The sequence below is a fragment of the Nomascus leucogenys genome, chromosome 2 (genome assembly GCF_006542625.1).
Source record: "Nomascus leucogenys isolate Asia chromosome 2, Asia_NLE_v1, whole genome shotgun sequence".
NCBI lineage: Eukaryota > Metazoa > Chordata > Mammalia > Primates > Hylobatidae > Nomascus > Nomascus leucogenys.
In genome coordinates, this window is record NC_044382.1 from 37,267,710 (window position 1) to 37,282,051 (window position 14,342).

The 14,342-nt window shown below is 40.2% G+C and overlaps 1 protein-coding gene across 19 annotated transcripts in view; it reads right to left on the reverse strand.

Moving 5' to 3' along the window:
- The window catches only part of LOC100590761 (protocadherin gamma-C4), a 181,074-nt gene that overhangs the window by 62,880 nt on the left and 103,852 nt on the right, over positions 1 to 14,342 (reverse strand). The gene's annotated exons all lie outside the window — the stretch shown is intronic.

Genomic DNA, 14,342 nt, shown 5'->3' on the forward strand with positions numbered 1-14,342 from the left:
GTATTTTTAGTGGAGATGGAGTTTCACCATGTTGGCCAGGCTGGTCTCGAACTCCTGACCGCAGATGATTCACCCTCCTCGGCCTCCCAAAGCACTGGGATTACAGGCGTGAGCCACCATGCCCGGCCAATTTTATTTTCTTAAATTTATTTTCAATTAAAGTATAATTTATATACAGTCACATGCAAGACTCTTAAGTTCAGTGAGTTTTGGAAAATGTGTACATCCTTATAACCCATCCCTCTATCAAGATATGGAACAGTTCTAACTTCCTGAGGGGGAAGATTCTACCATCATTAATACTGTTGGTTTCAACTTTAAAATGCTGAGGACTCAACAGGATGTTTAAGGTGTGTATGGACATAGAATCCTCCAAGTGTACTCATAATATTAAAACCCAACAATTTTGTTATGATTGTTATGGATGTTTTATCCTAAACATTCCTTCTATGCAGTTTTACAGATGGTGAAGAAAAACAGGTTAAAAATTTCCGCTGGGCGTGGTGGCTCACGCCTGTAATCCCAGCACTTTGGGAGGCCGAGGTGGGCAGATCACCAGGATCAGGAGTTTGAGACCAGCCTGACCAATATGATGAAACCCATCTCTACTAAAAATACAAAAATTAGCCAGGTGTGGTGGCATGCGCCTGTAATCCCAGCTACTTGGGAGGCTGAGACAGAAGAATCACTTGAACCCGGGAGGCGGAGGTTGCAGTGAGCCGAGATCAAGCCATTGTACTCCAGCCTGGGCGACAAGAGCAAAACTCCACTTAAACAAAAACAAAAACAAAAAACAAACAAACAAAAAAATCCATGGAGCACATATAATCATGTGAAAGAAAATTAAACAACAAAAATTGAAACAGCCTGACACATTTTAATAGAATTCCAGACACAGAAAAAAAAAAGCAAAATACTGAACACTAGGACTAGTCTGAAGCATGGAGTATGAATTAGACAGCAAATTTCCCTGGGTGCCGGATGTTTCTTACAGTGAAAAAGAGATCAGGAAGATAAATAAAACACAAAAGTAGCTCAGCCACGAACCACAAAACATACCAGTGTAGAGCTATCAGTAAGCTTATTATGCTTAGCCTTATAGGATCTACCCATCTGACTAGACGATCACAACGGAGGAACTCAAAGTAAAAGAATGGTAACCAGCTGGGCGTGGTGGCTCACGCCTGTAATCCCCATATTTTGGGAGGCCAAGGCAGGCAGATCAGAGTTCGAGACCAGCCTGGCCAATATGGTGAAATGCTGTCTTTACTAAAAATACAAAAATTAGCCAGGCATAGTGGTGCACGCCTGTAGTCCCAGCTACTCAGGAGTCTGAGGCAGAAGAATCACTTGAACCTGGGAGGCAGAGATTGCAGTGAGCCAAGATAGGGCCACTGCACTCCAGCCTGGGTGACAGAGTGAGACTCCATCTCAAAAAAAAAAAAAGAATGATGACCATATGTCTAACCACACACTGAATATCTGCACTGTTTCTCAGATCCTTCAAATGAACATGCCTGGAACTCAACTCTTGATTTCTCTTAAATCTACCATTCTTTAGTCTTCCATTCTCACCAAATGGTAGCTTTATCCATCCAGTTCCTTAATGTAGAAACCCAGGAATCACTCTTAATCCCTGCTCCCCATTTATCCATTGTATTTATTCAGTTAATAATATTTCACTGAAGATCTACCACTTGCCAGGCAAGACAACAATCTTTTCAGACACCTAGGAATATAATAATAAACAAAACACCCCCTGCCCTCATGAAATTTATATTCCACCTATTTCATTACTAAGTCTTATTGAACCCATTTCCTAAATATATCTATAATTCATCCATTTATTTCTATATCCACAGCCTCCCCTTTAATCCAAGCCAGCTCTTCTTCCATTTCTTACCAGGAATATTGCCATAGTCTCCTATCTTGTCTTCCTATTTCTATTTATGACCCTCATAAATCAATTCTCCATATAGCAGCCAGAGTAAGCTTAATAATTCAAATATCTTGTCACTGCCTTGTTTAAAATGTTTTAATAGCTCCTAAGTACAAGGGTATTTAGAACAAAATCCAGAATTTTAAGTGTGATTTACAAGGCTCTCCCTGCCTTATTAGTCTCATCTATTTATTTTCTGTTTCTAGCCTCCCTAGCTCTTTTCAATTGCTTGAGTCACACCTTTTATTTTTTAAAAAGATCTTTCCACATGCTATTTCCTCTGCCTGACAATTTCTTTTTTACTCTCCTTGTTACCTAGATAACTTCTACTCATCCTACTAATCTATTCATCTCTCTAAATATCACTTTCTGAAAAAAAGAAAGCCTTCCTTGACCTTCAGATTAGGAGAAGCTTCCCTACTATAAGCTTTCTCTTAGTGCTTTTGTATTTCTCCTTGTTAGCTTTTAACAGGCCTGTAAAATATCATGTATTAGAATGGAGCCCATTAACTCAGGAATCATATATGCCTTGTTCATTGCTGCATCCTTAGTCCATAGGTCAGTGCCTTGCATATAGCAGACACTTAATAAATATTTCTTATGTAAATGAATGAATGAACCACCCAGGACCAGACTTGGGCAGACACCAATGTTTACTGTTTCTGGATGGGTTCTCTCAACTTACAAACTGAAGAGAATGGAAGCCTGAAGTTATGCAGAGTGGTTTCGACTTATATTCTCACACAATATAGTGTAAGAATAGAGCACCTTGCACCTCTTACTTTTCAAAAGCATATAGAATACATAAAAACAATAGTTTTTAGTTTTTCTGTAAACTAGAAATGAACAATTAGAAAATACAATTTTAAAAATACTATTTACAATAACACTCAAAAACATCAAATATGTAGGGACAACTTAATGAAAGATATACATGACCTCTCTACACTGAAAACTATACAACGTAGCTGAGAGAAATTAAAGAAGACCTAATTAAGTGGAAATATATACCATGTTCACGGATTGGAAGTGTCAATATTGTTAAGATGATCCTCCTCCCTCCTTTCTTCTTTCCCTGATAAAGCTATAGATTCAATGCCATCCCATTCAAAAATCCCTATAAGCTTTGTCCTGTAGTAAGACTTTGTAGCAAGACTTACTATAAAGCTACAATAATTAAGACAGTGTGCTATTAGTAAAAGAATAGGCAAATGAAACATGATCAAGAATATAGAAATAGAACTACATATATCAGTGAAATGACTTTCAACAAAGGCACCCAGCCAATTCAACAGAAAGAGGAAACTATTTTTAATAAATGGTATTGAAAAAAATGGGAAATAAAGAACTTCAACTCCTACCTCAATGAAGTGGTGCCTCATGCCACATGCAAAAATCAATTTTAAATAAGGTAAGTAGAAAGGAAGAGTCGAAAGTGTCAAATAAATGCCTTTTGATCACTAGACACAGTCACTGTCTCACCTACTATACTGCTAGAGCAAAGTATTACACAATATAAATCCAGTACGTGGCCGGGCGCAGTGACTCATGCCTGTAATCCCAGCACTTTGGGAGGCCAAGGCAGGCGGATCACCTGAGGTTGGGAGTTCGAGACTAGCCTGACCAACATGGAGAAACCCCGTCTCTACTAAAAATACAAAATTAGCTGGGTGTGGTGGCACATGCCTGTAATCCCAGCTACTAGGGAGGCTGAGGCAGGAGAATCACTTGAACCTGGGAGGCAGAGGTTGCAGTGAGCTGAGAGCATGCCATTGCACTCCAGCCTGGGCAACAAGAGTGAAACTCCATTTCAAAAAAAAAAAAAAAAATCCATTACACACAAGTGACACATATCTGTTGAGATGCTTCCCTTTTCTTGGTTTCCAATCCTTAGCAGACTTTTCAGGTGAGCATCAGAATCTAGACTGAAGATGCCAAATTATCTGATTTACTGAATTCCTTTTAGAAGCCAATACCCAGGTAGCATTTAAAATAAAATTAACATAGCTTAGATGGACCACAGAATCCATACCAATAAGGAAACCTGCTGTGAATAGTCAGACACACTTTTATTAATTTTCCTACTAATATTCCTTTTCTCAACTTACCACTAATTTTTTCACTGTTTTCAGACTTTCCATATTACCCATTTTACCTAATGATGTTTTCCAAAGGTAACTGTTTCCTTTTCATTTTTTTTTGTCTTTTTGGTAATATTTTATATTGTAAGCTTCCAATTCACTGATAGGGAAATATATGAGGAATTTTATATGCAAATGTTATTCTATAATTTTTGAAGTGTTTGTAAACTACTAGTTCAGTAAAATGCTATGCTAACATTATCTAGATCAATTTGTACAATCACTTGATTATAAGAACATTTTATATACAACATTTTGTTTTAGCGCAAATCCATTTAAAGCATTTGAATTGGAACAATTTCCCAAGCTTTAAATAAGTCATAAGGAGAGAAGCTCTTTGTTTGTTTGTTTTGGAACAGGGTCTAATTCTGTCACCCAGACTGGAGCACAGGAGCACAATCACAGTTCACTGCAGCTTCAACCTCCCCAGACTCAGGTGATCCTCACACCTCAGCCTCCCAAGCAGCTGAGACCACAGGCATGGACCACTACACCTTGTTAATTTTTGTATTTTTTTTTTGTAGAGATGGGTTTTTGCCATGCTGCCCAGGCTGGTCTCAAACTCCTGGGCTCAAGTGATCCACCTGCCTTGGCCCCCCAAAGTGCTAAGATTACAGGTATGCTTGGCGAGACAAGCTCTTTATATTATAGAGAATGATGCAGTGGACATGGCTAGGGAAACAAAATGCAGTATAACTTATGATAGTGTTCTTAATCTGGTTTGAGAAGCAAGGTTCAGCTTGAGGAGACTGGAACAGTCATAAGAACGCTCTTCAGTGAAACAATAATTTTCAAAGTTTAGGTCTGGCAACTTCCATTAGTCATATTCTTAGATTTACTGAAATCATAGGCTAACTTTATCAGCCAGAATGTCTTTTTGCAGTAAGAGGAAGTTTCTTAAATAGAAAATGAAACAGTTGTGTGCTGAAGAAGTGATAAGCAGGGATTCTGAGTTGTAAATTTACATCTCTCATATTACAATGGCCAAGATTTGTCCCTCCCTTATTTTTGGATCAGTACAATTTGAATATCAAAGTAAAATTATAAAATATAATCAAACACATATAAATATATATAATCAAAACATGCTCCCTACCTACAGGCCCCAAATGCTCTGGCATGTCTGATACTCTGTCTGCCTGAGTACTGTCCCTCAAGCTCACCATGCCAAATATTTCTCATCTTAGGCCTTTGGTCTTGCTGCTAGAAATGCTGTTTACTGAGATCTCTGAAAATACTTAATGCTAGAAGAAAACCTGCTTGTGACTGAACTTAGTTTCATCAAGAATTTTTCACCTCGGAGAGTGAATTCTGCCCAAGCAATTAGAATAATCACAATCATCCCCTTCCCCAAGGGGCTTTCTGCAGTGAAGCTGCTATTGAGTCCTGAGGGGTAGGGATTCAAAAACGAAGTTCACTCAGCCCTGGATTTGTAGGAGAAGCACACACCTAGTAGGAATATGGCATCATAGAGCTACAGTTACCCAGAAACCTGGGGCTTAGCTCGGGATAGACATCCGTGGGAAAGACTCAAAGACAGGATCATTTTGGGGTCTTCGGCACTTCAAAACCAGCACAAACAATGCAATCAGGAAGAATAAAAAGGAAATTAAAGCTAAGGCAATCACCAGATAGAAATTAATTTTGGATTCAGACTGTAACTTTGCAGAGTGATCGCTGAGGTCTGGCAGAGCCTCCTGCAGGCTGTCGGCGAAGAGGGGCGGTGGTGGTGGTGGTGATGTGGCGGTGGCGAGAGGAGCGGCTGTCCACCGCAGTGCACCGCGACCAGTAGGAGCTGGCGAGTAGCTTTCCTGTGGCCCAACGCGCGAGCTGTCCGCACCTCGTCGGTGCGCATTCCAGGCTGAAGAGCCTGGGCTCGCTGGCCTGCAGCACGTGGTAGGACAGCCACGCATTGTGTCTCACATCCGCGTCTACCGCCACCACCTTGGTGACCAGGTAGCCAGGCTCCGCGGCGCGCAGCACCATATCCAAGAGCGCGAAGCCATCGCGCTCCAGAGCTGGGGTACAGCACCCGCAGTGCGTTGTCATTGAGGTCGTCCACCAACACGCTCAGACTCACGTTGGCGCCGAGTGCGAGCTAGTCCTGGCCGCTGGCCTGCAGCGTGAGCTTGAAGGCTCGCAGCTGCTCTTGGTCGAAGGCGCACTGAGCGCTCACGGAGACCTAGGACCACAGCGCCTGTGGCTCCAGGTCACTGGCCATGATCGAATAGGGGACTTGGCTGTTGGGTCCCAAGTCTAGGTTGGAGGTTGGAGGTGTCTACTTGCACACTATGGAGGCTTTAGGAAGATTGTTCTTGCCCACGTGGACGACGCAGGAGGCCTGGTAGAAAACCACAGCATTGTCGTTGACATCGCCAATGAGTAGGGTGATGCTTGGGCTGGAGAAGAGGGTTGGCTTGCCTCTGTCAGTGGCAGTGATGCTGATGTTATACCTTGGGTCTGTTCCTGGTCCACGGCCCCATTTGTTACAAGCATGTAGTTAATAATTGGAGGAAGATTTTTCTCAAGGTGCATTTTCTTGTATCAGACATGTGACCTCGTTTCTCCTGAATCCAGATCTTGTGATTTAAAGATCTTGTGATTTAAATCCTGGACAGTGATTACTGTCCAAGGTGCAGAATCTTTGGGAATCATTGAGGAATTAGAAGTAAAAACCGCCTCTAGGATATTGTCATTACCTTCTAGAATTTCAGTCTCAACTGTACACTGGACAATGAGTCCCTCTCTGTCACTTGCTACCAAAACCACGGAAATTTTAAAATCTTTTAAAGTCCAATGTACTTAAAGTTTTCATTTCTCCACTATTTGATCAAGGCCAAACTAGATATGGGTACTCTGGGTTGCGAAGCAGTATGTGATCTCCGTCTTGACACTCTAGACCTGGTGGGTGGCCCTCGCTCTCAGCACAGAAGTGCCCGGATGTACATCTTCCTGAAGGCTGAGGCTGTACACATCCTAGCTGAACACAGTGTTGTCATTGGCTTCAACCAATAGGATCAGGAGCTGAGTGGTGCTGCTTTGTTGGGGGGCCGTCTAAGGCTGCTAGCACTAAGGGATGGGAGCTCTGCTTTTCCTAGTCAAGCGGCTTCTCTAACACATGATCAACATATGTCTTTCCACTGTTGGTCTCTTTTACTTCAACGAGAAATATAGAGTTGCTGCTAAGGTGATAATTTTGTAAGGAATTTCTCTCAACATCAGGATCTTCTGCAGGTTCTGTTGCAAACCTTGTTCCAGCTGGGTCAACTCAGAGATATGTAACTTAATAACATTCCTGCTGAACTGTGGTGCATGATCCTTCACATTCTGAATCTCTATATTCATGTGAAAAACATTTAAAGAATTTTCAACTACTGTTTGTTCATTTTTTATGAGATGGTGTCTTGCTCTGTCACCCAGGCTGGAGTGCAGTGGTGCAATTGCCTCTCAGGTTCAAGTGATTCTTCTGTCTCAGCCTCCCGAGTAGCTGGGATTATAGGCGTGCACCACCATGCCCGGTAATTTTTGTATTTTTAGTAGAGACGGGGTTTCACCATGTTGGTCAGGCTGGTCTCGAACTCCTGACCTCATGATCTGCCCCCCTCAGCCTCCCAAAGTGCTGGGATTACACGTGTGAGCCACCGTGCCTGGCCTTCAACTATTTCAAAGCATTATGGCCCAAGCTATAATTGGGGGGCGTAGCTGCTCCTGATCCATTCAGTCACTCACAAGTAAGTCTCCACTTTCCCCACTTAGAATGAAGTATTATTTCTCAGCATTAACCCAAAGCTTTCAAGCGGGCACATCCTGGACAGTGAGTCCCAGGTCCTTGGCAAGGTTTCCCACCACTAAACTCTTGGTCAGCTCCTCTGGGACTGAATAACGGATCTGTATCATAGAGAATGCCCAGCAGGATAGAAATAGCAGAAAGGAAGCAGTAATTGCCTTGGTTCTACCCAGCCTGTCAGTCCAGCACCATTCCCCATCTCCTCCACAGTTAAAGTTGCTGCTGCTGCAGCCCAGATAAGCCCCTTTTCAAACTCTTCTTGGATTATAGAGTCTCCAGCCAAGAAGGAGCTGAACTCATTGCCTGTAAATCCATTCTGTTCCTGCTTATAATTTGTAGAACTAGGAGCCATAATAGGAATGTTGTGGGTCTGCTCTTGGATTTGCATTCCATGAAATTAGAAAAGCCAGCAAGCGGGAATGTTTGAGGATAGGCTCATTTATCTCTGTTCCCACACTGGCCAACAGTGGCACTCTGATTCCCTACTCTAGAACTGCAGCCTGAAGAAATGAGAGGACAGCATTCTGTAGAGTTAGTTGAGAGCAGAGAGAAAGATGTTTCTCACTGGAACTTGCAAGCTAAAAGGCAGTAATGCAGTCTTGCTCCTGCAATAAAATATTCCTGGGAATTTATAACCTCAGTGATGTCAGCACATGAAGTCGAAGTGATGACTTATTTTTATTTCTTCTTGATGTTTGAGTATTTGTAGGCTTAGAATCTTTCCTTCTATTCCCACTTCCATGCCTGGGCTTTATTTTTTCCATGGAACACAGTCTCAGAATGAATTGTTGGCTGAATCTTCAGCTGAAATTATATAGGAAGCTTCTAAGAGGTTTCACATATGGATTTTTTTTTTGTCAGAGTCTCACTATGTCGCCCAGGCTGGAGTGCAGTGGCATGATCTCAGCTCACTGCAACCTCTGTCTCCCAGGTTCAAGTGATTCTCTTGCCTCAGCCTCCCGAGTTGCTGGGATTACAGGCGCCTGCCACACAATATGGAAATCTTATGAACTGAGGCATCTATTTTCAAAATTTGACGAACAAACCAGGTCCTTAGCCTTTTAAGATAAGTCAGAAAGTTGGCAGGGTGCGGTGGCTCATGCCTGTAATCCCAGCACTTTGGGAGGCCGAGGCAGACGAATCACCTGAGGTCAGGAGTTCAAGAGCAGCCTGGCCAACTTGGTGAAACTCTGTCTCTACTAAAAATATTTAAAAAAATTAGCCGGGCATGGTGACAGGCGGCTGTAATCCCAGCTACTGGAGAGGCTGAGGCAGGAGAATCGCTTGAACCCAGGAGGCAGAGGTTGCAGTGAGCTGAGATCACACTACTTGCACTCCAGCCTGGGCGACAGAGCAAGACTCCATCCCCTACTCCAAATATATATATATGTATATACATCAGACAGCTGCCTCTTATTAGGGTTTAGATATAGAGGAAAAGTCCATGTAAAATAATTGGTTTTGCACTATGATTCTTTTTTCCAAGAGACCACTTTCCAATAATCGAACTCAAGCATTGTATTAAGTACTTAGAAGGTATACAAACTACAGTGTGAAATACTTCAGAGTTAATGATGAACTAAGAAATTATATCTGCCCTCAATGACAGTATACAGAGTAGATTCTTATATGACATGTCTAAGAAAAATTATGGTGGTACCAACTTCTTTTACATATAGATTAAGTTATTTTGTTTGATTCTATGGTCTCTTCAATGCCAGTTTTTTAAAAACATTTTCCTGAACCAGAGCCCTTCCCATCTGGTATCCAGAAGTCTCAGCCTTTATAAAATATTTTTTCCAATTAGCTTTGCCATAGGCTGGCTATCTTTTGCCATCAATATTTTAGGAATGCATCCTAAACAGTATGCCCTATTATTGGTAATTTTCCATTAAGTATGGTTTCTTAAAGGTGAACTCAAAGTGGCCAGGCACGGTGGCTCACACCTGTAATCTCAGCTATTTGGGAGGCCGAGGTGGGTGCATCACAAGGTCAAGAGATCGAGACCATTCTGGCCAATATGGTGAAACTCTATCTCTACTAAAAATACAAAAATTAGCTGAGTGTGGTGGCGCATGCCTGTAGTTCCAGCTATTCGGGAGGCTGAGGCAGGAGAATCGCATGAACCCAGGAGGCAGAGGTTGCAGTGAGCCAAGATAGTGCCATTGCACTCCAGCTTGGTGACAGATTGAGACTGTCTCAAAAAAAAAAAAAGTGAACTCAAAATGTAACATTAGAGGGTAACTGTGTCTCTTTCTTGAGATTTAGCCTCATCAGTTTGATCAACATCCCTTTGAAACTGTGTTTGTTTTTCTGAATCTGACATCTTATATGAGGATAAAGCAGATTTTACACCAGAACTATTCAATTCATGATCACAGCTATACTGTGTTACATGTCATAAAGAAAACTGATACACTTCGCTCATTTGTAATTAGCCTTATAATTCATAGAAAAGTGATGTATGAGATAAAATACACTATAACAGTGTAGTATAGTCTCCTCAACATTCCTATGCTATTGCTGCTTCAAAAAGCATAATACTTCCGGAATGAAAGCAATGGAGGAATGTCTTCTGACTGATTACATTCCAATTTTAGGTACTATAAAACAGTGAAGCTACAAATTTTAAATTATAGCTGAACGCTTTAACTTATTAGATGAAATGGATACATACCCATCTGTCATACACATAAGAAGACAAGGAAAGTCCTTGACATAATTTTATGACTGGAATCAGAAGAAATGTAAACACATCCAAACCCATTGCCCAGTTAGTCTCAGAAAACAATCAACACATATCTTAATTATGAATCCTAAATTATCAACAAGTGTCCTAAAAATCCTAAAGCTAAGCCGTTAGTTTCAATTCTTATATGGCCCAAACCAAATAATGATCACCAGCCTTCTGATTTCGGTGATCCATTTTCTGGTGAAATTATCTAAGATCCCAATGAAGTAAACTGCTTCTTTAAAATAAGTTTCACAGGATCCTTGTTTAGATTTCACTACGGTTCAGACAAAGAAAAAGTAACACTCACAAAATTGTCTCATATAAAAATCTTTCCCCCATCTCTTATGGCCTAAAACTGTGGCTTCTCAATCAAGAATGTGCCTAGGCACTTAAGATTTTTAAACCAGCTTTCACAAAAATTTTAGAACAGTTTTATTTCCATCCACAAATCATTCCATTGTACCACAGGGAGAAGCACACAAAAATCATTATTAGTTTTCCCAACAGAACATCGAGTGTGCTTGCATTGAAAATATAAGTCCTTTTTTTTTGTCAACCACTAAAAATGGCTACTGTTAATTAATTGCACGTTGTGAATCAGATTTTTGTTAGCCCTAGCCATCATCACGACCTTTCAAATTAGATATGATTATTCCTACTTTGCTGAAGCTCAAAGAGATTAAATAACTTGCTGAAGGTGATACAGTTAAGAAGTTACCTAATCGGCCGGGCGAGATGGCTCACGCTTGTAATCCCAGCACTTTGGGAGGCCGAGGCGGGCGGATCATGAGGTCAGGAGATCGAGACCACGGTGAAACCCCGTCTCTACTAAAAATACAAAAAATTAGCTGGGCGTGGTGGCGGACGCCTGTAGTCCCAGCTACTCGGAGAGGCTGAGGCAGGAGAATGGCGTGAACCTGGGAGGCGGAGCTTGCAGTGAGCCGAGACTGCGCCACTGCACTCCAGCCTGGGCGACAGAGCGAGACTCCGTCTCAAAAAAAAAAAAAAAAAAAAAAAAAAAGAAGTTACCTTATCGCAAAGCTGCTATCCTTCTATGATACATCTGAAAATTCAGAATCCTGGTATCAGGTAATACCCAGAGTACATTATTTGTTTATCCATTCATTCAACAACTATTTAATAAAGCCTATTCAGCTCAAACTGGAAACATAGTTGACTGAAATCACTGATATTTGAGATATGGTCTAAAGTTCTTGACTATTCATGCTCTAACTCTCAACGATTTGTTCCTAAATCAAGTTAGGTGAGCAGAGGTCAGAATAATTAGACCATGTTAGCTTAGCTTCCCAAATCATTTGTTTTCCTATTATGTCTTTCTTTCCATTTGACTATGTATGAGAACTGTTCATGTGATAAACATTTTGGTAGTTCATACGAGATGATGGAGGAGAGAGGTTTCATTGTCCTGTTTCTCTCAATATTGCCTATAGAACACTGTACTTACTAAATTATATTTGAAAACTAATGTAAATACAAATTTAGTATTTTTAGATAAATTCAAATACTTTCTTTCAAAAAATCACACAAGTAGAACCACACACTCTATATTTTGCCCCCTTTTTTGTCGCAGAAGCAGCAACTGCCTCATTTTAGAGCCCTTAGATGTCTTTCATTCTCTAAGTGGTTTCCAATCTCTTTTCTGAGTTTTAACTATTGTATCTTTCAAAGTAGATAGGCAGCAAAAAGAAAGAAAAAATAATTGGGATGTTATGTTTCCCTACACCTTTACAGAATTCACCAAAATAAATCAAGCAATGATTTTCAAAGAGTAATACACTTTAGCATTCAGTATCTGTAAGCACTCTACGATAAGCATAAAGTTCTCAGAAAACACTTAGATCTGTGCACGTTTCAGAAATTTTCCCATAGTTGTAAAAGTTATGGGGAATTTAATGTAGAAAGCAGGCAATATTACTGCAAATTTGCCCCAGTACTAAAAAAAAGTACTCAAAACACATTTTGTTAATTCTGAGTATTCCACAAAGTCATCATTGGAATCATTAGTGTAGGAAATGGGCAAAAGAAATGTCTAACTTGGAAACACATACAGATATTGTATTAATGAAATGCATAACAGAAGTGAAAAACAGTCTTTACCATTTTTTGTCATGGCAATACAGTGTATTGTATATTTAAGTGATAAAATTTTAAATGCAGAAGAAATAAATTCACTAAATTTGGAAGTTCATGAATGATTTAAAACCACGAAACGACTTGGGATACTGAGAAAGTACAAATGGACATATCCCTAATGGCCAGAAAGAATTACTGCACTTTGGAAGAAACTAAATTCACTTTATGAATTTGCTAGCAATCTTAAGTGTAGTTAAAAGCCACTCTATTTACAAAAGTTTATTAAAATTTTATTTATATTTTTCATTGAATTAGATTTCTCCCCCCTAGATAAACAGATCGTTGTTATCAGGTGCTCTACACAAAACTGCTGCATGGTCAATGGGAAAAAAAAAAGTGGGAAAAGAGTATTATCACCGATAAATTCATCTAGAAAATGATATAGAGTATTAACAAAGTAATTTAATAAATTGTTAATAAATTATATCTATTATATAAAATATATGTACATAAATAAAGTATGAGGGAAGGTGACTGGATTGTTGTTGGTGTCTGTCACATATATATAAATTTATTGATGTCTGCTTTATAAATTCCAAGTGTACTAAGGGATATATTTCTCTAAGCTAAGAAAAAAATATTTGTTTTTTTTTTTTTTTAGAGGTGTGAAGTGGGAAATCAGGAGTCTCACAGCCTTCAGAGCTGAGAGCCCCAAACAGAGATTTATCCACATATTTATTAACGCAAGCCAGTCATTAGCATCGTTTCTATAGATATTAGATTAACTAAAAGTATCCCTTATGAGAAATGAAGGGATGGGCGGAAATAAAGGGATGGGTTGGGCTAGTTATCTGCAGCAGGGGCATGTCCTTAGGGCACAAATCGCTCATGCTATTGTTTGTGGTTTAAGAACACTTTTAAGCGGTTTTCTGCCCTGGGCAGGCCAGATGTTCCTTGCCCTCATTTCGGTAAATCCACAACCTTCCAGCATGGGCATTACGGCCATCATGAACATGTCACAGTGCTGTAGAGATTTTGTTTATGGCCAGTTTTGGGGCCAGTTTATGGCCAGATTTTGGGGGGCCTGTTCCCAACACAAAGAGACAAGCAGCAAGAGGAAGAAATGCAAGATCCTACAGGAAAAACAGAGAATACCTCTAATTTCCACCTCCCCCACAATGCCCAAGTCATCTAGTCCAGAAATCATACTTTGGGTACACTGACAGAAGTAAGTACACTGGAATTACAAATCTTGGATATAATCTCAAGCTTGCTGTAACAGAAAGGACACAGAAATCAGTCTAAAGGGAATCCCAAAGGCCAATCCTGGGACTATTTCAGCATCAAAATAAATAATTGATATTTACAGATTACAGGCCATTGAATAAATAGAAAACCATGCTTCCAGAATCATAGAAACAAACATATATAGAGAATATAAAATTCTTCTTCAAGGTAGAAAGCCAATTAACAACTATAGAAGAAACATGGAATTATAAAATCTTCATTTGGAAGCGATTATAATAAGTGATTAAAGCAACTGTCATCAGTGGGTGAAACTAGAGGATAAAGTTTTTTTTGTTGTTTTTTGAGATGGAGTTTTGCTCTTGTTGCCCAGGCTGGAGTGCAATGGCACAATCTCGGATC